The following is a 23,696-nucleotide window of genomic DNA, read 5'->3' on the forward strand; positions in this document are numbered from 1 at the left end:
AAATGGCTGCTAACGCAGAATTCTGTACTGCGCATGCGTCAACTACACCTACGTAGTAATGACGAGTCTTTGCTTGGAGGGAAATCTCTGCAGCTGCGCATTCGCTTCTAAGATGGCCGCTAGAAACTCACGTTAACGTGCATGCTTTTGCTGAAACTAAAGCATGCAACTTTATTAAAATGCTAATGCTAAATATAAGTAAATGGAATTAGAGTAGCGATAGGTGGTATACAGTGAAATCAGTTTATTTTGATTTCTAACATGTTTCTTTGACTCTTTCTATTTAGTTCGTATTTGGGCCTCAGAGCAATACTAAAGTCTATACATCATGTGACACTCTATGCACGCGCACTCGTAACCCGCCAGGAACCATGATGATGTTCTTGAACCTCAGCCAAGGCCACGATCGCAACATGTCCTGAGAAAGCAGTGGACATCCTGAATGATGAATGAGAAAATTATTAACTGTATTCTTTTTTTGATAAAGATGTGAAATACGGGTGGAAAATAAAGCTTGGGTAAATAAATTACGGGGCGGGACCGCTGAACAATAGACTAAAGAAAATTATTAAAACTTAGCATGGTGCAAGATATGCCTCTGAAGTGTACTGTCGTTCTCGGTTATCATGATTATTGTACATATTACAACGATAAAAGATCAATAAAAAGTTTGATAAAAAAAAAAAACTTACCATGGTGTGATGATCATCCCCCCCCTTGCTTGTCCAATAAGAATTAGGAGTATCATAAATTGGAAACATTTAGGGGTGGTGTTTACCGTTAGATGGGTATAATTGGGGTAGTTTTAGTTAGTTGGAAGCAGAGCTTGTGTTGCTGAGATGCAGAGAGACCGGGATGCTGTCCGAGAACTGAGCAAATATTGAAGAAGGCTCGAATTGCAGACTTAGAGCCTAAACCCTAATTGATCAGAAGAACATCGCGGAAGAATCGAGGAGGGAAAGGTAAAGATCTAGAAGAAGATTGCGGAAGAATCGAGGAGGAAGATAGTGTCAGAGAGGGGTGCGACGCAGGCGTTGGATCTAGAAGAGGCCATCTATCCTGTCCCTGAATCTTGTCCTGAACCTTTGTCACCTGATCTGTCCCAGGGGACATTTTCCAGCTCCTTGGCCAAGGGGTTGGTTTCCACACCATCCTAGGTAATTATAATTCTGTGTAGTATGTTATTGTACTGCTCTCTCTGTTTCTCCCTATTCAGGTAATGTCATTGTAATAACATTGTTTAACGATTTTTCTGACTTAAATTTGATTTCCTTCCTTGGAGAAAACGGTGTACGAATTGTATTTGGGTTCTTGGCTCACATGAATTTAACTAGATAAACATTTTAAACCCTCCAGAGTCTGTGGTTATTTAAAGAGATTTTCTTCTATGTCAATTTTTGCCTACAATAGTTAACTAAAAGGTCCATTGACCAGAGGAAAGTACATTTGGTCGGAAAGGTTTAGTAAAGAAATGATAAGGTAAATTTATCTTACAGGTATTAATACAACAAATTGACCCCAGTGGTACTTTACTAGCTCATGTCAATGTGTGCTTAACGGGTCCAGGTGAGTATGTGGTTTGTGAGTATCTCTAGCTGGTAACCCGCTGGATCAAGCCTTGGCTAATCAGGTCAAAATGAAAAATTTCAAAGATGGAGGACTGACCCTTGGACCACTTACATTAATTATTCCTGCTGCCAGCCCCACAAGCCCAAAGAGGCACCTATGTCCTGGTTGCATGTTCCTATTATCCTTCCTTTTTAATTTATTTTTTCTTTTTAAATAATCCTGGTGACCGTATGTAGCCTGATATTTTAGAGCATCGGAACAATACTGTTCATGCACAGCATTTAAAATTCTTGTCACCTAAAAAATGTTTGAGCTCATAAATTTCCCGTACTCCACAACCCAGCAGCATGCAAATGACCACACTTGACCTCTGTAGTTTACATCTTTATTCTTCAGAGGGCAACCCTTAACTAACTCTCACTGTTGTCATCAACTTTATTCACCCTACTCAGACACACCCCAACGATTATGTCATTCCTACAGTGTCTTTCAGGGACCAGAAGGGTCCTGCTACACATGCTCTACAGAAGCTACAAGGCCCCATGTTGGACATCCTGCATGCATTTTAGTGAACAGCACTTTGCACAGTGGGGTTTTTGTGCCCATACTTACCTGTTAATATCAAAACTACAAATCTTGAAATGCAAATGGACGTTTGCTAAAAAGGCACGAGTACCTAGCTTGGGGCCGCTCGTTTTCAAGTAAGTATTAGAAAGTTGAAAAAGCGAATCACTTCTGGTCTGAAAGAGAGATACCCTTCAGTCTATCTCAATGCCTAAGGCCGGATGGATAGTAGAGAGGTAAAACGTATTAAGCAAATATGAATGATCTGCAGTGTTAAGTCCTCCCTTACCTCCGTCTTTCCAGGGCCTGCGCAGTTTTAAGGCCGAAGGGTTGTCCGAGGACGGCCACGCCAGCAGCTGACTGGAAGTAAACACTGCAGCTGTTAGAGCCCTTTCTCTCACAGGGACTGGCTGGAACGTCTCGCGGGCACTTCCTCGGCCCGGCTTTCACTTCACTTCACTTGCTTCCTGTTGCTGTGGGTTTTTACGGCTGCACCTGGGCTAGCAGCTCCAAAGGCTGACAAACACAGAGATAAGGGAGAACTGAAAGAAGAGGAAAAAAACACCATCACAAAACAGCTTCAGTCGGACGAAACCGAGGCAAGACTAATTCCATGCATGCCGCACAAAATACTTTGTGGGACTCGTTTCTTAAACATGCGTGTTTATGTCCAATGACTCGAGATAAACAGTAGACTTGAAGACCACGTTTACCAATAAGTTATAGATTTGCATATCCGTTATTAATACAGATCCATGACATGGGGCTGTGTGACCATTAATGCGAATGTGAATACAAATACTACTGATGCCCGTTTTAATCACTGCCTCGCTCAAACGGGGGTTGGCACTAATCCAGCTCTCCTATCTAGCATACACGACAAATGGGGTTGGGTTGCCATCAGTCCGGTTTGACTCGAAAAAAAAGCTGAAAGCTTGCACCATGGCTTGCGTGACTTATTCGGCCAACCCTGCATTATCAGTTAGACACTTCTAGCACTTTCGTTTCTCCCACTTTGTTACGACTTTCAAGCCCTACTAGACAAAGTTGTGGCTAAAAACGTCGGCGCAGGCTGGTGACGTCACAGCTGGCAATGGACCAATTGTAGGGGCGAAACACCGACCCTGCAGTTCCGTGATGCATGTCGGGAAGCGGGCTCCGTTCAGGGGACAACAAGCAATGTAAGGCTCTTGGAGATTTATGAAGTATGGAGTCTCTGAGGTCCCATGTTTTCAAATTACTACATGGACCAATTACTAGCCACTCCAGGACGTGGGGCGTGGCGACATTGATCAGGCCCGAGGGAACAACTGCTCCCACGGGGTCCTCCGTTTTATTTTTTTCTGTGGACCAGGCTTTGCTAGTAGGGTCAGAAGGAACAATTGTCATCTTTCGGCATATTGTGTGCACTGGTCTGGAGAACGTTTCTGAGTTCTGTATTAGACATTATATGTCAATTTTAGGAAGCAGAGCTACCACGTTGCCTAGTTGAATGCACGAGAATCTCATCCAGCCCCAGATTTCTTTGCCTCCAGTATTCCTTTGTTCCCATTATAAAATCTGAACTACAGTTCCCAGAATCTAAAGAAAAAACCTGAGCTGGATGGACTGAGACTCACGCATGGGACAGGGAAACTTGCTATCTCTGTAGTACATTTTTTACTGCTCAAGAAATCCAATTCAGCACAGGTTGGGACTCTTGAACACGCACTAGCAAAGTTAACAGGTATGCTTTTGATATGGTATCAGATGCTAATAAAGGTGCCACTGCAATGTGGGGGAGGATCTCTTCATAAGGTGACTATGTTACACGCACTAGCAAAGTTAACAGGTATGCTTTTGATATGGTATCAGATGCTAATAAAGGTGCCACTGCAATGTGGGGGAGGATCTCTGCATAAGGTGACTATGTTACAGACATGACTTTTCCATCCATGCATCTTGCTTTACCATAGTGCATTCTAGGAGTTGTAGTCTGTTAATTTTAATTGCACCAATTGGACGAACACACCTAATAACAATGATATTTAAAAGCAAAGTCCAGCAATAAAGAGGTGGTGTCCTGGTGACATGAAGCCACCTGGTCGCCCAATCGCATAGCTGCCAAGTTTCCCAGGTTCATGCGTATTAGTATTATTATTTTTATTATTATTATAATAGAATATATGAAGAGCGCACAGCTACCCATGCATGGGTTTTCCGGCGCTGGCAGCAAACAAGAGATTATTTGATCTCAAATCTGTGGAAAGGAGTAACAAGATGTTGGAGAACGTGGCTCCAGAGAATACTTTACTCTGTGAGCAATACAGAGGGCCTTGAATTTTACAGTCTCTTCTATTGGCAGCCAATGAAGTTGCACCAGGGCTGCTAGTGCAGATTGAGTTTTAGACACTCCCATCAATACTCTGACTGGGAAACCTGCAACTTTCTCATAACATATGAGGGGCTGCCCAGGTAGAGTGAGTTGCCATAGTCCAGTCTGGAGAGTAAATTGAAAAGTACAGTTACAAAAGTGACTGCCGACGTCACCAGTGCTGTGATGGGATATCCTGTTACAAGGGAGGTTGATATAGGTCGACATATTGCTAGTGGTGGTAATGGACTTGCCTGGAAGATCTATTACGGCATTAAAAAGTCAACTCCCTGGACCACTATTCTGCGACATTCTAAAGAGAGCCATTTGAGCGTCTTCAAAAGAGACCTCAGAAGGCTGAAGTAAGTGCTAGTCACCTTTTTTGCTTGAGCGGCCATTTTATAATCATTTGGAGTTAGGTTTTTTTCTCTTTCCACTCTGATGTTTGTCGGGAAAGCTGTGAGTGTTCCTTATATAACCCTCACCCACCAGGGTTTCCCCTTAGTGGCATGCTTCATCATCAGGTTCTTCCCGTTCCGCTGCGGAACGGGGTTTGCTACGACCATTGTCAGGTCTTTGTCTAGGATAACACCTAGACTATTTATTTTGGACTTGGAGGGGGGAGAATGAGAGTTCCTCCAAGTATGATGGCCAGAGGAATTGGTTCCAGAGTGCTGGATTGTTTCCTGTGACCATTATCTCAGTCTTGTCTCCTTGTTGTTTGGGCAGCCAGAGGACATCCAGTTGGATACCCTTTCCAGGCAGGTGTTAAGTCTGTCAACGGTTGCATTAGTATTTGGTGACAAAGAGACAATAATCTGGGTATCATCTGCATAGGAGACTATTGTGAAACCCAGATCGCAGATGATGTATGTAAGCGGCCTGTATATATACATTAAAAAAGCGTGTCTCAAAGAAGAGCTATGTAGCACTCCGCATTTCAGCTGGTGTGTTTCTGACAAAAAGTGCCCCTCACTAACATGAAAGCTTCTTTCTGCGACAAACAATGTTAAGCATCTTAGAGTTGCCCCTGTAAACTCTATGCTTTCCAGCCTCTGGCAGAGAATTGGATCTGAAACTGTGTCAAAAGCTGCGCTCAGATCCAACAAAACCATGTTGATCTAGAGTTTTCTTTAATTCCTCGGTTGCCTGCATCTTGATACTGCAGCCAGATCGTAATGAGCGGCATCAGTCCAGGTTTTTTCCTTTAACTTCTGGGACTTGTAGTCCTATTCTATAATGGGATAAAAAAGACTACATGAACACTTTAAGGGATGCAACATGTCGTTGCATGGGCACCCTTGATGCAAAGTCAGGAGTAGGATATCCCATTTAGATGTGTGTTTCACTGAGTACAGACAGAAAATGTGGTAGTAAGATATTAAGTTCGCTGTAAAAGGGGGTAGCATTATGGCAGCACAATTAATTGAGGTGCGAAGTCACCCCTGATGCAACATCAGCATGACCTCAAAAATATTTAGGAGCACAAATCATTTATAGCTGTAAAATCACTTATTGGTGTAACTTCATCCTCAATGCAAAGTAAGTTGCACTGTGGTATCCCACTTGGGAAGCAAATTATTCTAAGGTGCAAAATCACATTGAAGTTGTGCTTAATTTGTAAAAATAAAAAGAGTGCCAGGGCCCTCATCAGGAGGCCACTGCAACTTGCACCATCCATTGTGACTGCCAAGGCTGCCAATGACGGTACCTACACAACTACTAACCATCACACTGCTACAAGTATGACAATTCAGACTGTTTGAGGCCCTCAAAGCAATAGGAATGGTGTGGGTGACACGAAGTAGTTCTTTTAATTGTTAAACAACTGTTCTGCTCATCTCTAAATTACACAAACTGATTTGTCCCTTTACACAAGTAAGGTCCTGTATCTGTTCTGTGACCTTGATTGACAGATAGGCTACATTTCCTGTCATGGAATAGCACAAAGCAGTGGTGGCAGCATACTATGTTTTGTGAATCCATAGTTATGGCCAAAACCTTTTATCCCTGTCATTACTGGCCTACTCATGTAAAGGTTTACCCAACTCCTTGCACTACCATACCAAGTGTTTTTGTGTGTTTTGGTGTGGGTAGCCTGTGTGGTATATGTATGTGTGAGTAAGCCAGAGTAATGGAGGTCTGAGGTCTCTATCTTGGTACCCCAGGTTTGGCCTTTGCACAAGATAGAGGTGAGATTGTTTTCTCAGACAGTTGAGGTGTATTGCGGACATTTCTGAAGCAGGAGGGAAGAGACCTACACACTTACTGAAGTGAGGGAACAGGAGTCAAAGCACTTAAAAAAATTCAGTAACTCCTTTAACTTGGTAAGAAGCTGCTGATTAGTCTTGCCTGAAAGCTGCCACTTGGATTAGTAGGAGTTAAGAGTGGTACTGCAAACTCAGTTGTACAAAGTGAAGAGGACCCTTTAAGTGAGGGTCCAGCCTTTTGTCTTTCTCTGATCACACTCTCAATCTGGCTGATGACAGCCAGGTGGAGAAAGCCCACATTTCATTGTGCCTCTGTGGTGGGTGCTTTAGGATGGAGACTACCCTTTTTTGAGAGGCATCACTCTACACAGAATTGGTGTCTGAAGAACAGCCTAGAAAGGGCCCTTGAAAGAATAACCATCCAAACCGGTTCTGAAGATGCAGACAGCGGGTATACGTCTACTGTCTAATTTGCTGTATAAAAATGGGATCTCTAGCTCACTTGTTCTTCCAGTCTCCAAAGTTCTCTTTGGCCAAAAAAGGGAGTGCTTGCAGAGGACTCAAAAGGCTGCTGCGCTACTAAAACTGGCGCCTGCCTGACAGTCAGGTTATCAGAGGTGAGGGAAAATCTTGGTGAGTAAGCTGTATACAAGACCTGAGTGCTTAGTAGCCTGCCTGCTGAGAGAGGGAAGGGCCTACCAAACTTGCAGAAGCAGTCTCTATCCAGAAAGAGCATCATGTGCCAAGTGCCTGGAACATCCAGAGGAAGAAGACAGAGGAAAGTGATCTGTGGGCTCTTGTGTGTGTGGTCATCTACTCTCCACAGAAATTCTGGATGCAAACCGTGAAGGCTATTGACTGCTCACTGAGGCCCAGTTGGGGCTGTGATTCAGAATATGGCCTGTACATGGCAGTATTATCAACAGAAGATCAGCCTGTGCGTGGCCTTGTCACCATCAGAAGTGCAGTCTGTGCCTGACTTTATCATCAACAAGATTGGCCACTGCATAGCTGCACCTCAAGCAGAAGAATGGCGTATGGTTGTATATCTGGCTCCACTGAGCCCAGAGAATCGGTCTTGAAATGGCTGCACAGAACACAGTGAATCAACTCGTTCGGGGCTCAGCTGTTTGTACCATGATCAAGCCTTCGCCACACACACAAGAAATGCAGAAGATCACTGGGGACCGTACTGAAGCAGCACTGCCAGATCCACACCTGCCATGGCAGCTCCTAAGGGTGTGCACCACAAATATCAAATCCACAATATTGGTGGGAACGAATACCATGTATAAAATATCAAAAAACAATAGACAGTTAAGTAACTCTAGATTTTCGATACCTAACTCCACCAATGTACCTACGCAGTACATATATCTTCAAGGTGTGTTGGTGTGGAGTTAGGAATTGTACATTTTTACTTCCATATATGCACTTACAGGTAAGAGAAATGGCCATGGACCTGGGAGGTACAATAATAGGGACCTATGGAAGGGGAGCTGTGGTGTCAACTCTTTAACCTCATAGCACAGGTTTTTCCCTGGAGCATCTGGAGTGTTCCCCCAAATTTGCTTTCCAGTGTTTCCCAAGGCAATCACTGCCACCAATTTCTAGAGTACCACTGTTACTGAGTCCAGGAATTAGTCCTTTGAGTGGATAAAATCGAGATGAGATTATAAACTTGCAGGTGTCTCTACAGAAAGCCAACTCTGAGGAATGGAAGGCCAGGGAAAGTAAGAGGGAGAAGCTGAGATTAGCTTACCAGGAGCAAGAGACGAGAAAGTAGGATAGACAGGAAGAATGAGGCCATGAAGAGAGAAGAAAGGAGTGTGAGAAGACAGAAAATGAAAGGGAAAGGCAAGGAAAGAAGAGAGAGAGGAAAGTTGGAAAAAGAGAAGCTCAAGATGGCAGCAGAGACAAACCTAGCTAGGAAAAGGGATCCCACGTCCAACTATCAGACTATCTGCCAAGGTTCCAAAATAGCTTGTGCATGTGTATGTGGAAGGATACACAATTTTAAAATGGTTTGTAAGCTTCAAGATTGCTTGTAAAGTGCAGGTTTTGAAAAATGTGTCTTTAATGAGTTACTTCCACATAGAAGGTACCGGAGTCACTTGGTTGAGCAAATGAAGGAGTCTCTGATCAGATGATGTGGGCTGAAACCTGCTCAGTTCCTTCAGAGGTTTAAAGATATCAAGAGAGAAGATTGGGTTCCGTTTGAAACCTGGATTCATGGTTTGCTGCACAATTGGAATGAGCGGGTGAGAAGGATGGAGGATTTTCTTGCTCTAAATCAGATGATGGGGCCACAGCTGCTCAAAGAGGAGTGTCCTACATCACTTAGGCAATACCAGTCAGATCTCACAGAAATGAATCCAGAGAAGCTTGCATTATGAGCTGACAACTGTAATGCTAACAGGGTTAGGATAGGGCTAAAGTAATGTGCCTGCAATCCAACAGGAGAGAGGAACTTTCAATAGACTGGTTCCAAAGCAGAGCGTAAGGACCAGGGAAATTCCAGATTCCAAGAGAGGACACACACAGAAAGCAGTGGCGGCTTGCAAAGGTATGCAGTGGGGCGCGGAGGCGGGGCAAGGCTGGGTGGGTAGTGGAGTCCGACATATTACGGCAAAGGTGAACGTGAATAAATAAATAAATATCTGCCGCCGTATGTCGGACTCCACTAAAGCCCCACTTCCCCGCCCCACAGCTTTACCTTTGCGAGCCGCCACTGACAGAAAGCCAATTGGTTTCTAAGTCAGAAACAACACAAGGGAAAGGCAGGACAGCAAGGTTTTTCTAAGCCCCAAATGATTACTTGTTGTAGGTGGCACACAGAGGGGCATTACAAGAAAGACTGTCATGTGAAATACCCTTTTTCAGCTGCACCCATGATATAGTGTGCGTTGACTATGGGTGACAGGCCCCAGTCTGCTATGGACATTTGAAAAAGGGACCTAGATGCCGTGAAGCACATACACTGGAATAAAATGGGACTTGTGTTGAAAGCTAGTATCGATGGAAGGTAGATTTCAGCCCTGAAGGATAGAGGAGCTAACTGGAATACTGTTGAGGAAATATCTTAACCCTCTGAAGATTTTTCCTAGTGCCAATGGCACAGGTTGGGTAGCCAGTGGGGAAGGAATGGAGTACACGATTTCTTGAGCTCAATCAACCCAACTCCAGGCATAGAGGAGAATGAGACACCTAAACTAGACCAGGCTTGTGAATCTGGATCACTGCCAGAGCTGCAAAGATTTTTAGCTGGTGGAGCTCTACCTGGGAGAAATTCTTCAAGGCACAAGTGAATTGCTCTACATTTGGAAGAACGATGAGGAACAGGTAATTAATGGAGTGGTCTGGGAGGATGCACTGTTTTACAGAAGACCTGTGAGTCCTGTCTCAGGTACACGCAAGAGGCTAGTGGGTCCACTAGTGCACAGAAATTTCCTGTTGTCACTGGCCCACAAAGTGGATTGAAAAGATGCACATATGAAATCTATATTCAGAAGGGCGAGTACGCAAAAGACAAGTGGGTAGATATGTATGTGGTAAGTACTGAGCCCTAGAAGAGAGTTGAACGCACCATACATTAAGGTATCAGGGTGCAAGAACTGAGGGTAGGGAATTCAAGATTGTGTAGATAGCCGGGGCTGAATGAATAGTGAAAAGCAATTTTTACTCACATGGAAACAAGGGTGATGGTAGCTCTTGGTGGATTAGATGCTCATTGAAGAGAGTATTTGAGCAGGTCTAATGATGGGGTCGTGGGAAGGTCCATATTTTGGAATTTAACAAATATGCTCAGAGGATATTCCTTTGGCTCAATTACGAATAGAACACATTTCTCCCACTCCTGCTTGCACATGTATTGGAGTTATAAGTTGGGCAAGCATTACCACAATCAGTAATTAACAGGTATGACCAATTATTCAGCTCTACAATGCTCCCAAGGTACATGTCAACAGTGCTGCTATTTACTGGGAGAAAATGTACAGCATCTATCTGGAAATGCAAATTGTGGTAAGGTAAGCACCAAAATCTCTAGGTATGCACCATTTTGAAGGGCAGGAGTTGTACTTGACAAATGAGTTTCGAACTTCGGGGCAGTGGATTTCCAATAAATATGTCACCCTTCCCAGGGCATTAATAATAAGTGCCATTAATTTTAATTTGTGGGCAACTAAAATAATGGAGAGAACCCCACTGTTTGGGTATAGGTAGTGTTTTATTCAGTATCCAATATCCCTGAAAAGCTGTCCCAGCGTGGAATCCATTCAATCCATCTGGTAGCGCAATTCGAATAAAACACTACCTATACCCAAACAATGGGGTTCTCTCAAGTTGCAGCGTGCTCATGCGGGGACATACGCTTCTACCTGATATTTTAGGAGATTAATGAGCTTCCGTTTGGCCTCCATTGAGAGGGTTTTGTGCCTGAATTACTTGTATTTTCATACGGGGACTTCCTACATTTAATAACTCAAGCCCTGATGAAGTTCCTTCTAGTAACGAAACGCGTTGGCTGAAGGCCATTTTAAAAGACTTTGATACGAATAAAGAAAATTGTTGGACTCTTTTGGACGATTCTGACTTTTTTTTCCTGGTGCACCTTCCTTTCCCACAAGAAATTACCTTTCTGGATTCCAGAAGAGCTGAACTGCGGCAGGCTCTGGAAGTGATTGTACAGGACACTTATTTCCTTTAAACAGGGATTGAGGTGCTGAACCTTGGGTCAGCCATTGTAAAGTGTGTTTTTTTCCAACTAAATTACTGTGCATTTTCTAGAACGTTAATGATATACCCTCTACCTTCTTTTTTCTTTTTTTAACCACTACGATCCCCAAAATAACCCGTTCTAGACTCTTCCCTCCTCTACCCCTCCTTTGCATCATCTCAAACCTCTTTTACTATTCAGATCTTCCAAAACAGCCTTTCTAAACCTTTCCCTCTGTCTCTTCCTCCCTACTCATCCCAAAGCTCCTTCTGCTGCTATGATCTCCAAATAAACTCTTTCTAGACTCCTCCCTTCTCTATGTCTCCACTATCCTTTTCAATCCAACTAACAGACTTACAAGTCCACCGCTCAAATGAATTTCATATTTCCATATACTAATTCAGTACTAATCCTGTTTGGGTTCCGGCGTAGCATGCTACTCATCAAAAAGTGCTTTGATGCCTCACCAGGAGTACCACGTGCTATTTAAATGAAAACCCCTCCCTCTTCTATTCCTCCACTATCCTTTTCAACCCAAATAACAGACTCGCATGTCCATTGCTCAAAATAATTTTATAGTTCCCTTTACTAATTTACCATTAATCCTTTTTGGGTTCCAGAGTAGCGTGCTGCTCCCGGGAATGCGCCTCCACGCCCCATCCGGGGTAATAAGAGCTATATAAATGTAATTTACAGTTACAATTATTTAATAGACTCAGGGTGGCGTGGCTACGCCATGGAAGATGGCAGATGCACAGCTTTTCTTTTTGTTGCAGTTTTATATTGTGCAAACCCGACCCAAAGGTATCAGAGCGCCTTACATAAGCACCAGTTGTATTACAGACGGACACATTAATTTTCAGGCACGGGGAGATTAAGTGATTTGCCCAGAATCACAGGATGTTTGAGCCTCCCGCCAGACTTGAACCTGGTTCCCCAGCTTCAAAATCGGCTGCCATAGCCATTAAGCCACACCCTCTCCTTCGCCTCATGACATTTATTTTGAGCCTATCCTGTCCGTAACACCCTCGTCATTGCGCTTTCTTTCCTCCTCAGCTCCCAGATACCCACCAGAATGTGTGGGATCACCTGTCAGGAGGAGGCAGATTGGTGAAAGACATAGGAGGAGGCCTGGCCTTGCTGTCCAACATGGCGGCTCCTGACCTGTGGAAAGAGAATGGAGCCTAGTTGCAGCATTGCTGGCAATTGGGGGTGGCTGGTTTGGACGGTGCTAGGCCCGTGCCCACAGACAGTATGCGGGTGATGGCAAACTCGGCTGTAAAACCATGGGACTCTCCAACATTTATTTTATTTATTTATTTATTTAATACAGTTTTATATAGCGCTAAGTTTTTCAAAAGGTGTCAGAGCGCTTTACAATAGAACCAAGTAAGTTACACACTAACAAGTAACATATACAATCAGGGTTATGAAGGAAAAAAAGAATTAAAGATGGCAAAATTAGGTTAATACGGGTATAGAATACATATTTACAAAGCTGAACTCGTGAATGCCAAGTGGCTGTGAGGGTCATGAAATGGGTTGAATTATTCCTGGAAGTGTTTTTGGAAGAGAAGAGTTTTAAGATCTGTTTTGAAAGTTCGGAAAGAGACGGTGGTTCGGAGAACTGGAGAAAGCGAATGCTAAATTCTAGCCACTTTGCCTGAGAAGGATTAAGCCATAAATCTTTCCCTTTTGAAAGTACGAGGTTCGAGCAGTACGTTTTCAGTATTGTGTGAAGGTCTAGAGCCGCCTGAGATTTTAGGTTTATGCACCAGATAGCAAGGGGTGGAAGTGTGCAAGGCTTTGTGGGTGATTCAGGCAGTCTTGTAAATTGACCTAGCTTCGATGAGAAGCCAGCAAAGAGAAAAAAGTATAGGTGTGATGTTAGCATTTCTTTTGGCTCCATATACCAAACGCGCCGTGGAATGGAAGATGGATTTTAGAGGGGAAAGGTGGGTTTTGGGGAGGCCAGCAAGGAGAGAGTTGCAGTAGTCCAATTTGGGGAGAACCAATGATTGGACCAAAGGTTTTAGGTCTTGCTCAGGAGATAAATGTCAAACCCCGAGAGAAGGCTCAGTTGGTAGCGTCAATTGTTGGCGATGGTATTGATATGGGAATGTAGGTTGAGCCTTTTGTCTAGGATGATATTAGGGATTTGGCGCTGTCAACAATGATAGGTTTGTTGCTTATGATGTTCAGATTGTCCATCCATGATTGAACAGGAGGAGGAGAGAGTGAGGTAGAGAGAAGAAGGAATTCCGTTTTGGAAGGATTCAGAATTAGTTGATGAGTTGACATACAATCTTGGATGGAGTTGAGAGTGGTGTTGAGGATTAAAATGTTGTGTGCGGAAGACACCTTAAGGTCATCAGCACAGAGGTGATAATGGATCCCAGATTTTTAAAAGATTTTCCAGCGGTTCCATGTAAAGAGTGAACAGGATGGGTGCGAGGATCGATCCTTCAGGGACGCCTTGTCATACAGACATTGATGTAGAGAGACAGTTTGCTATTTTGATCATTTGAGATCTGCCTGAGAGGAAAGACTCAAACCATTTGAGCACTGTGCCTTCAAAACCCATTCTTTGATTTAAAGTGTTCAGAAGAGTGATTAACAGTGTCAAAGCCTGAGGATAAGTCAAGAAGGATCAGGAGACAAGACTCACCAGAGTCAAGTACTCGCAGGGCATTGTTGATCACTGTTAGCAGGGCTGTTTCAGTGCTGCAGCCTTGAGTGAATCCAGATTAGAATTCATCAAGAAGGTTGTTGTTCTTGATATGTTAGGGAAGTTGCTACGCCACACAACTTTCAGTAATTTTAGCAAGAAAAGGGAGGTTGGTGATAGGCTGGAAATTATTGACGTCATTCACATCAGCAGAGGGTTTCTTAAGAAGTGGGTTAACTTGTCCTGTTTTAAGGGAAACAGGAATGGAGCCTTGGTTGAGGAAGAAGTTTACCAGACTGGTCCAGTAGGTGATCGTGTAGGTGTAGAAGTCAATGGCAATGTCACTAGGGATGGGTTTGATAGAATGGTTAGAAGGTTTTGTTCTTAGAATGCTTTAGAGGTGGGAATGTTCAGTGATGACTGGATTTGCGGTCCTCAAGGGGGGTAGGATGAGTGACCTGATCCATGAGAGATTTCACTTTTACATCTAAGAATAGTGCAAATTCTGCTGCTTTCTAGGGAGAGTCACCAACTTTGATGGTTGAGGGAGAGATGTGGTTACTTTTGATAAGGTCAAATAGCTCTTTAGGTCTGTTCTTGGCAGAGTCGAGGAGGGTTCTGAAGTACATCGCTTTTTCATGGAAGATATGTTTGCATGATCTTGCGTCACAGAGATTGGAGGGATTAATGGTGGAAGGAGATTGTCTCCATTGTTTCTCCAAGTAACTCAAGTTATTTCTTTCTTCATAGAGGGATTTATTGAACCATGGTGCAGAAGGAGTGGGCCTTTTCTTTTTATTTTGTAGTGGAGCAACACTTTCAATTACGACTGAAAGACTAGTGAGACATTGGGTAATAAGATCGTTGACATCAGAGTTGGGGTCTAAGGCTGGAAGTGATCTCATAGCTGTGTTGCACAGAATGTCAAGTTCGATGTTTTCGGTGTTTCGAAACCAGGTAGTAGTCCTTTTAGGTTGGGCAAGGGTTACAGAATGAGATAGTTGCAGAGAGAAGGGAGTGAGGTAGTTGGCAGACCATTCTACTGGATCCACAGCAGTTAACATATCTACTTTGGAGATAAGAAGGTCAAGAATGGTTGCCCTTAAAATGTCTCGGTTTTGTGCTATGTTGAACAAGATTATTTCCTAAGAGAAATATAGCAAGCCTGTTGGCAACTGAATCGTCCAGAGTGCCCCAGTGAATATTAAAGTCTCCAAGAAAAATCTGTTTGTCTCTTTGTGAGTATTGGTTGCTAGCAAAGTCAGTGAATTGCTCCGTAAAGGCGGAGCAGTCACCAGGCGGGTGATAACTGGCATGAACCCTGAAAGGGGAGCTGTGCTGTATTTGAAGCTCCAGAGAAAGGCATTCGAAGGCACAGATAGTGCTGCTGGGAAAAAACTTGAATTGAAGGGAGTTTCTGAAGATAACTACAACGCCTCCCCCAACTTTATCCTCTATATCATTTCTGATAATGGAATAGTCAGTGGAGAGCAGAAGATCGAAAGTAGTATGAGAGGTGTCATTGAACCAGGTCTCTGAGGAAAAGTATATCAAGATTGTAAAGACTGATGATGTCTGAAATGTTATGCCTCTAATGATGTTTATGGTTATGAGGTTATGCTGGTGAGGCCTAATGCATAGCGTGTTTATGCTGATGAGGTTTGGGCCTAATGTGGTTATGCCTAATGTCATGCTATGATATTTTAGGAGGGTGTCTAATGCTAATATGATAATGCTCAGGTCATTATGGTACCAGTAGTTACTGGTTGTGTTTTATATTTACTTACCTGTTCTGATGGTTCTGACCGTGGCCCGATTGGCCCTGCCCTGCATATTATCCCCTGTGAATAGTGCCAGTTGGCACAATGTAAATGTGTGATTATGTTTCTAATGTGTTTATGACAATATAAAAGGCTATTTTTGATGTAACCTTGTGTGGAGTTCCTTTTGTGGTGTGCCTAGTGTGTTGCTGTGTGTGTGTTGCGCAAACGCTTTACACAATGCCTCTGGGATAAGTCTGACTGCTCGTGCCAAGCTACCAAGGGGGTGAGCAGGAGTTATCTTCAGCGTGTAACTCCCTTTCCCTGACTAGAGTGGTAGTTTCTGCCTGGCTTTGGGGCAAGCCTTAGCCAACCAGGAATCCCACTTCTAACACCTTCTCTATTGTTACTAGTGGAAGTGTTAGTATTACTCTCAGTCTGGTTTGAGAACAATTCAGATAATAGTTAATCCCTGCCAGCATAATTTTTGCGTGATGGAGTAGTATGTCTACAGTATGGTCCCACAAACGCAAGAGAGGAGTGCAATTTACCATGAATTATATACATACGCACAGAGGTAGTAGTGATGAAGATAAATTGCACATCCAATGAAACATCAATTTATGGGGTATCAGTGAATAAATGACCCGTTACTACATGAGTACCATGGTGCTACCTGATATCAGACACCCTACCACCAACGATGACTACAAAAGAGTGATGAGCAACAGGCCAACAGTCAACACATGAATACAAGAGATATCGCAGCCCTCGGGGAGTGAGCAGCGTTGCTCACAGCTCCGCTTGGCCACCCGCATCCAGCGCCATCCTGACTCCATGGGATCGGCTTTAGAGCTCTGACTATCCCCTCTGCTTGAGCCTGCGTTATGGAAGCCATAGCAGCGGCAGAAATTCTGAGAGTGGAGTGAGGAGTGGAGAGTGCCGGCGAGGCCCGAATACAAAATAGTGGGGCCCGCTCGGAGCAGCCGTGCCTAGAACTGTGGAAGATGAGGGGCTCCAGCGATAGATGGCAGAGTGATAATGATACCGTGCTGCTCTGATGAGGCACTTAGGTGTAACTGTGCCCCTTGACGCTGCAGCACTTTAACTCGGAGTCGGGCTGGACTGTGTATGGCTGCGGGGCTTAGCGGTGAGTGCTATTTGGGAGCCCGGAGGCAAGTGGTGCGCTACCTGGTGGAGCTGGCCAACGAGTGCAGCAATACCGCTAATGAGTGCGTGATGATACGGCGACCTCTGTAACCAGGGCGGTATGTGGTAGCAAACAGAGAATGTGGAGGGCCCTGCAGCAAAGATCGAGGAGAGACCCCAGTGACTAGAGCCTTATTCATAGTTGCACGGAAGGTGCTCGTATCAGAGGCTGTTTGGTCCCTGCTTCCTCGTTCTGGAGCTGAGCCCCGCTTGGCACCCCCATTGAGGACCCGACTGCCCATCGCTGGCAGAGCGGCCTTGGAGGTTACCCCGCACTGCCTCGGGGCTTGCTGCTGCTCTTAAGTAGCGGCTGAGAGGGTGGCTTGATATCCGGCGCTACCCCGCGCACTGCCATGCAGGAGATGGTTGATGGAGGTCCCATTGAGATTGCGAGGTGAGAGGGGGACTAGCTCACGATCTGTGAACACGCTGAACCCCCATTACATTGGGAGGGTGAGGTGCCAAAACTCCCCAGAATATGTGAGGGGCGGAGGCATTTGCTGAGACCACCGAGAGATTTATTGGAAGGTTATCGCTCTGAACGCGTGCCATAGACTGTGGCTGAGAGACTGTTGCACATCAGTAACTGGGCTGGGGCCCCTGATGTCTCTGGGTGTGACACTGTAACCAGTTGTGCTCCTCTGCACCCTAATTATGGCTCCTGATGATTATCAGACTGCCTTGCCGGTGAAGTAAGGCAGGGAGGCTCTGTGAACTTGAGAGAGCGGTGGTTGGCTCTTTACTGGCTATGGTACTGAGTGGCGCTATCTTACCCTTGGGAACCATGACCAAACCCTCCTGCAAGCCCGACCAAGATCCTGAGAGCGGGACTGGCCTGCCGGACAAGGCTGAGAGCGTGTCAAGGCCTGAGGAGCCACAAAAGGACATCACGTTACAAGACATCCTTCAAGCCATAACGACCTTCCATGAGGTACTGGAATCCAAAATAGATGCAAATAACATTGACTTGGGCCTCCTACGAAATTACCATGAACGGCTTGCGGAAAGAGTAACCGCGAATCAGCGAAATCTGGAGGAGCTCCCACCTGAGATTACTGCGATGAAGGAGCAACTGACGACGGTCGAAGCGAAGGGCCACACTCTTGAATTACGGGTGGAGGATGCAGAAAATCGCTTCTGCTGCATCAATATACGGGTGGTGGGACTGCCTGAGAAGGTGGAGGGTGCCAACATGATGACCTATGCCGAGAACTAGCTGCTAAAATAGCAGTGAGAAAGTGTGCAGCGCACACAAATCAGCAAGACCTCTCTAGGGGTAATGATGTGGCAGATTGGGCAGCAAAAGAAGCAGCTAAAGCATCCTCAAACTATAATCAATGTGATGGACACATATTAGCTATGATCACAAGCCGACAACAGGATGCTACACAATTAACGCTCCCACATACCGAGACAGCAAAATTATATTTGCATGAATTGCAAGAACAAGCATTACCTCAGGAAAGAGAGCTGTGGAAACAGTAAGGTTGCACCCAGTCACCAACAGATTTAATTTACTGGCAAGAGAGTACAGGCAAGCCAGTAATGCCACAAGTCCTGTTGTACACGTCTCTAGAGCACCTACACCTCCCAGCACACACACCGCGAAAGAGTATCTTCTTGCTACTTTACAGGCAGATTGGTTTATTCCACAACTATCTGAAATGATCACTATGTATTTTGGAGAATGCACAGTATGTCAACAGATAATAGTCCCAAGCCAAGCTTAAAGGTGATCACCTCACAATACCACGCCCAACAGGTCCATTTAAAAATCTACACTTGGATTTTTCCGACATGATAGAAAGATGTAACAATTACAGGTATCTTATAGTAATGTTTTTCCCAATCTCACAATGGATAGATGCAGGACCCTGTGTACATAAGGATGCTAAAGCAGCAGCCAATTTTCTGATAAAAGAGGTGATACCGAGGTGAGGCGTGGCAGAAGCGATCTGCTCCGATAATGGGCCCCATTTTGTCAACACAGTATTTAACACACTTTCACAGCCTTGGGTGTAAAACATAAACTGTCATCTGTTTATCACCCTGAAAGTAATGGTGTCTTGGAGCACCTGAAGGCCTCTTCAAGAATTAAATAAACAAACTATGTGCACTTTGCAAAAGAAAGGGCTGTGCTGTCTGCCACTGGCTTTGTGTACCCTCAGGAATCAGCCAGGAAGTGATCGCCATTTAACATAGCATCAAACAATCATAGAACGACACATGCCCAACCGTTTAACAAAAGCGCGGCAAAAGACAGATGCACATAAGACAGCTGAGGTTTTAGGGGATGAAATTAGTTGTTATTTGTCTGAGTTAATGAAGTCTGTCAGGTTCTTCTCTAAACCGGTATTGCGGAAGGAGAAGACCGCCTCAGTCCAGTAAACCAGTTCGATACCTGTTGGCCAACAAGCTTATGTGTGGAATTTTGCCCGAAAATGGAAAAATTCCAAATTCAATGCCTCTTCTCAGTAAAAATGTGTACCGCCACTGCAGTGAAAGTGGATGGCAGGAAACCATGAATTTGTGTGACAGATGTGCGACTGGACCCCGCCTTGCCTCAGACACTTCCACAGACAGAAGGGGAACGAGCAGGAAAGAGAGGCACAGGAGTAACAATGTCTCCCTTCAAAGAGCAGGTGTAGTATTTTGTCGACTCTACTAGCGAATCGTTATGTATTGCTGTTGTATTTGTATTTTTATGTCTTCTCATGCTGGCGGCTGAATATGCAACAAGCATTTGCAATGCAATAGGTCTTGCATTGACGCCAGTTTGAGCTATTGACATTGCAAATAACAATGCCTTTAATTTTTGTTTTCTTTTTAAAAACAGAAATAAAAGGCATTATTATTTACAATGCCAATAGCTTAAACTCGCGTAACTGTGAGACCTATTGCATTGCAAATGCTTATTATTAGTGTCAATAGCAAAAAAAAATATTTCTCATTGTTGCATCCTAAAATTAAAATGTGTTATACTAAAATGTTTCGTAAGCACATAACATTGGTAATAAGTAAAGGTAGTCTAAATGTATGGATAAATGTGTGAAACAGTTTTTTTAATTCATTTGGAAAAATGAGGTAACAATGGGAAAAATATTTTAAAACTCATAATAATGTTGCCTAGATTACTGTCAAAATAAGAATGAACACATAAAATCCCACTCCCTATATGTATTTGCAATATTGTGAAATGTTAAGAACAGAAGCTGATTGAAAATACATCTTTTTTAAGCTACAGTTCACAAGCCCTGATGCCAAGGTCTCTGTCTCCCTCACATTTTGCACCCAGCCACACCTACTCTCTCAGCCGTCAGTCTGCCTCATGTTTATTGGGTGGGTACCTGGATGCTCATGTCCCTTGCACATCTGAGAGTGCACAGCGCAGTTCTAGGCGCTAGGTGTCACGAAGTGACTTGGGCCTGTTGGCGGCCCTGCATAGACCTATGTGCGAGGGGTTCCACCTCGGCCGAGCTGTTTCTTCAAAGGTGAATTACCCGGCTATTACTGTGCCTGGAAGGCCTTGCCGGGCCTCCGTCCAACTATTGTGTCCGAACTGGACTGCTCAGCGCACGCTTCAGTGCCTCCAAGGGAGGCAGGTGTAGGACGTGGCAGGACGTGAAGAGGTTTGGCGGGCACCAGGCCACTGGCTGCTTGCTAAAGCGGGTTGAGTTTTGCAGCGCTCCTTTCGGAGGAGGATTCGTGGGTCCGAGTGAACACGGTGGAAGGTGAGTGTTTGGTCTCCTAAGTCCGTCTGTTTCCAGACTCTTCCTGAGTTATGGGTTTTAATAGGGACGGTAGATTTTATTGTAAAAAGGTCGTTAGAGCGGATTCCTGAAGTGGCAGAGCGCGAGTCTGGAATGTAAGTCATCCGAACCGAATGTGAGACTTTATCCTACGCAGTCAGGGGCGGAGTCATTGAGCCGCGGGTGCCTGACAGAGAGGGGTGTCTCTGCTGTATGTGTACGCTGCCTGAAGAAGGAACATGCCTGCGCCAGCGAAGCGCTACATTTGCCGAGGTACCCGGGGCCCTCTGGATTATACGCTGTGCCAAGTGGGAGCAGCCCTTCGAGCTCAGCACCTTGTAAAACCAGAAAAGCAAAAGAAAATGCTGTGCCGCAAGAAAAGAAAAGCGCGTGCATATGGTTTGTCCTTAAAACCGAAAGCAGAGCGCGAAGCAGAGCGCGTGCATATGCTTTGTCCTGCGTGCGCACAGCTAAGCTGTTAGACGTACATGTGCCCCAGGCCAAGTAAACTTTACTCAAGAGGGGCTTTTAGGCCATTGTGTGCAGCAGCCGCGGCCCTCCATCCGTCCCTCGTTGACTACAGAGCGAGGAAGTCTGTACATGGAGTTCAGAGCAACAGAGAAGGGAGCCCGGGGACGCAAAATAGACGTTAGGCTGCGATGTGATTAACGTCGCTTTGGAGAAAATGCAAGGTGAGGCTGTCTCAAGGGCGAGGGCACGGGTGGGCTGCAAGCGCAGTTGTTTTGGCCAGTGCTTATTTATGGAAGGGCTGCTATGATACTGAGCGCGGGGCTGGGGGGACTTTATGACTCGGCCTCATGTCCTGGGCTGCATGCGCTAGTTAAAAAAAAAACTCAAACTGATGGTAACGCGTCGCATGTGCATTCCTCCTGCTGTCTGCATCATGAACCCCTCTGAGGAGCTCGGCGAGACAGGAAACTTCTAATGCCCATGTTGTAATGCTCCGCGGCGCATTACTAACCTGCATTTTTCTGCGTGGTAACGCATCGCAAGTTGGTGCGTGCACATCTGCAGTCCTCTGACTTGTTCAGCAAGGAAGCAGGAGGCGTGTTAACGTGGCGCAAGCTGCCGCGTGCACATGTCCTGTCCTGCCACTAAAGCTAACGCCGCCGTACGCGTTCACAGCAGATGTCTTCTAAGCACGTGCACCTATCCTGTCCCGCATCGCTAAGCAAGTCGGCAACAATAGATCTCGCCTACGCGTGCAGTGCATGGCGCGGCGTCGCTAGGCGAGACCTAAAAACATTACACGCTCGCAGAGAACAGTATCTGAACAGAAAAATATATCCCAGTATTAACGTTGGCTTAGTAGATATAATGAGGTATTGGCATATGACTGAGAGAAATACGCAGACTTGTAACACCTCCTGTTTTGTTTGTTATTTGATTCCACGAGCCACAGACCCAGATGTTATGTTATGTTATGTTTATTAGACTCAATATAGCACACAAATCTCTTCAAAGGGTATATCGGCACTGCAGACAGTCACAGGCAGCAGGTGAATTTATTAGAATAGAAATGATTTAAGCATTTTACTGAATTAGTGGTATTCAATGCACAGGCGAAAATGAAGAGGTAAGCTGTTCCAGTAAACTTGAGCCAAGTAGGAAGAGGCTCTGCCAATGCATCTAGTCAGTTGAATACGGGGCACACTCAATAATGCTTTGTCCATGGACCTCAGATTCCGAGTAGGGGAGTAACATTTGAGTTTCTACAGAAGATAACTGGGACCCTTAGCTCTTACGGAGTTGTAAGTAATGCAACAGATTTTGAAAGTGCTTCTCTGTCTGCATGGTAGCCAGTGTAGATTTTTTAGCAGTGAGGCCGAGGCGGTGCCTGACAGAAGGTTGAAAACAAGCCTGGCTGCCGTGTTTTGCACTACTTTGGCCATCAAGGTCTCATTGGCTGCAGCCAGTAGTGCATTTCTGTAGTCCTATGTACTAATTATTAGAGCTTGGGCTAACATTCTTCTGGTTGATATAGAGATATAAGGAAATGCTCATCGTAGTAGGCGCATGGTATGACAACAAATACCTGTGGTAGCCCGTATCTGCTCTTTCATAGACAGTGCTTGATCTATTATTACATCAAGATTTTTCACTGCTTTTCTGGCGTTTAGAACTGCACCCAGTTTAGGGGGCCACCACTCGTCAGACCAGAGAATATTCGCCTTGCCAAACAGCATGATCTCAGTCTTAGAGTTGGCTGTCATCCATCTTGAAATAGCTAACACTCCCTTGGCAAAATGATCTTTTGTTTTAACCAGATCTTTGTCAAACGAGAAGATCAGCTGTGTGTCATCTGCGTATGATATTATTTGGAACCATATGACTCTGTGAACCTAACAAGGGACGGGGGGGGCAGATATATATTAAATAACGTCAAGCTCAAACAGGAGCCCTGTGGACCACCCTTGTCAATCCGCATATTGCGGAATTTAAAAGGGCCATGAGCAATGGTTTGAGTTCTATTATCCAAAATGTTTTAGAGCCATTTGAATGCCGTCCCATGGATCCCTATCTCTTGTAGTCTCTGCAACAGCCTTGAGTGGGAAACAATGTTAAAAGCTGCAGACAAGTCCAGCAGCACTAGCATAGATGGGCACCTGCATTGAGCAAGAGACTTAAGGATTCAGTGACGGGCCGTAGTGCCATCTCTGCACTATGATAGGGTCTAAACTCTGATAGCGAGGGGTCACAGATTTGATTCACCTCACGATAGGCTTTCAGTTGTGTATTGATTAGACCTTCTAAATGTTTTACTAGAAAGGGCACTAGTGAGAATGGACGGTAGTTAGATAGTTTATTGGGATCAGAATTGTTTTTTTTATGGGTAATACTTGCGCAGACTTCCACTCTAAATAAATAATGCCTGA

At 44.7% G+C, this 23,696-nt stretch overlaps 1 protein-coding gene across 4 annotated transcripts in view; it reads right to left on the reverse strand.

Moving 5' to 3' along the window:
* The window catches only part of LOC146854818 (adenosine deaminase 2-like), a 516,331-nt gene that overhangs the window by 406,456 nt on the left and 86,179 nt on the right, over window positions 1-23,696 (reverse strand). For 2 of the 4 annotated variants that reach the window (XM_085652178.1, XM_085652180.1), the window contains one exon: window positions 2,423-2,675. The exons of 1 other annotated variant lie outside the window; for it this stretch is intronic. The gene's annotated coding sequence lies outside the window, so the exon portion shown is untranslated. Of the gene's footprint in view, window positions 1-2,422; window positions 3,154-23,696 lie in introns of those variants that run through there. One more of the 4 variants, XM_085652179.1, reaches the window with a different exon arrangement.

Source organism: Triturus cristatus, chromosome 4_1, assembly GCF_964204655.1.
Source record: "Triturus cristatus chromosome 4_1, aTriCri1.1, whole genome shotgun sequence".
Lineage (NCBI taxonomy): Eukaryota > Metazoa > Chordata > Amphibia > Caudata > Salamandridae > Triturus > Triturus cristatus.